We start from the raw sequence: 1,602 nt of genomic DNA, 5'->3' as shown, positions 1-1,602 counted from the left end.
GCCATGTTTGTCTTTTTATTCTTCAATTCACAGCATTTGTACCTTTTCAGAATCTTAAAATGTTACATATAAGAACTGTAGAAGTTACAAAAAAAACCTCAAGTCATTATTTAAAGGATAACAACTGATTCTTATTTTGCCTTACTGTTACAAGGTTGGGCGCTACTAAATGAGGGTGATGTTTAAAAGCTTTACGTGTGTAACGGTGCAAGATTAATATGTGCAAATAATGAGCTAAAAGCTGTTTTGTGTTGTCTGCTGTTCAACCCTGTTTTTTAAGGGACAGCTAATCAAAAACCAAATCATCTGACTTAAGGTAGATGAGTTAAAGCAGGAGTGGGGAACTCCAGGCCTCAAGGGATGGTGGCCTGCAGGTGTTAGATGTGTCCTTAATCCAACACGGCTGATTTAAATGGCTAAATTACCTCCTCAACATGTCTTGAAGTGCTCCAGAGGCCTGGTAATCAACTAATCCTTTGATTCGGGTGTATTGACCCAGGATGATATCTAAAACCTGCAGGACACCAGCCCTTGAAGTCTGGAGTTCCGCCACCCTTGTGTTAAAGCAACTGAGCGTTTGCACCAAAGCCTAGAATAAGGTAAGTTTATTTTTGACCTGAGAGTCATGCAAAGCTATTTTAGTAAAGGTCAAAGTGGAAAATATGATGCTGGAAATGAAAATATCCGGTCTGCTTTAATGCCCAACTAGTTTCATTTCAACTGTTTCACTCAGAGTTTAAGTGAGAGCAAAGCCAAACATTGGATTTGTGCCAGTTTCCTGTTGGGTATAGTGTGTGTTTTACTGAAGTGTGTGAATGCATTAGAATCCATTTTAAGTTCAGTTACTGGTATGCTGAACTGGTAGTTGGCCAGCTTACATAATCTTATTTCCATGTGCATTCATGGGGCCACTTTGTACCGTAAACCTGCTCATCTGCTTGTTCATGCAAATATCAGCCAATCGCACGGCAGCAGCTCGATGCGTTAAGGCACGGGTGTCAAACTCCAGCCCTCGAGGGCCGGTGTCCTGAAACTTTTAAATGTGTCCCTGCTGCAACACGCCTGAATAAAATTAGACCTAGACTGTAGAGTCTTGACTGCATGCTGAGGTGGCAATTCGGGCATTTGATTCACATTACAGCAGCTCATGAGTGAATGAACATGGATAAAAGTACATTTTTCCAAACACTTATAGTTAGAGGTTGCCCCCTCAGCATGCAGTCAAGGTCTATAGTCTTACTAATGACCTAATTTATTCAGATGTGTTGCAGCAGGGACACATTTAAGTTTCAGGACACTGGCCCTCAAGGGCTGGAGTTCGATACCCTGCATCAAGGCATGTAGACGAGGTTATAGTGACCTGCTGAAGTTCAAGCATGAGAATATGGAACAAAAGATTCAAGAGACTTTGAATGTTGTGTGGTTGTTGGTGTCGGACATTTGCCTGCTAGTATCAACTGAGGGCATTTAAACACCACAGCCTGAGTATTGTCGCTTATGTCCAAACTGGTTTCTTTATGACAACAAGTTCCCTGCACTCTTACACAAGTTTAACATAAAAAAAACTCTGGTATGTGATGCACAAAGATAATGAAATTAGTC

The sequence above is a fragment of the Astatotilapia calliptera genome, chromosome 14 (genome assembly GCF_964374335.1).
Source record: "Astatotilapia calliptera chromosome 14, fAstCal68.1, whole genome shotgun sequence".
Classification (NCBI taxonomy): domain Eukaryota; kingdom Metazoa; phylum Chordata; class Actinopteri; order Cichliformes; family Cichlidae; genus Astatotilapia; species Astatotilapia calliptera.
This window is presented reverse-complemented; position numbering follows the sequence as displayed.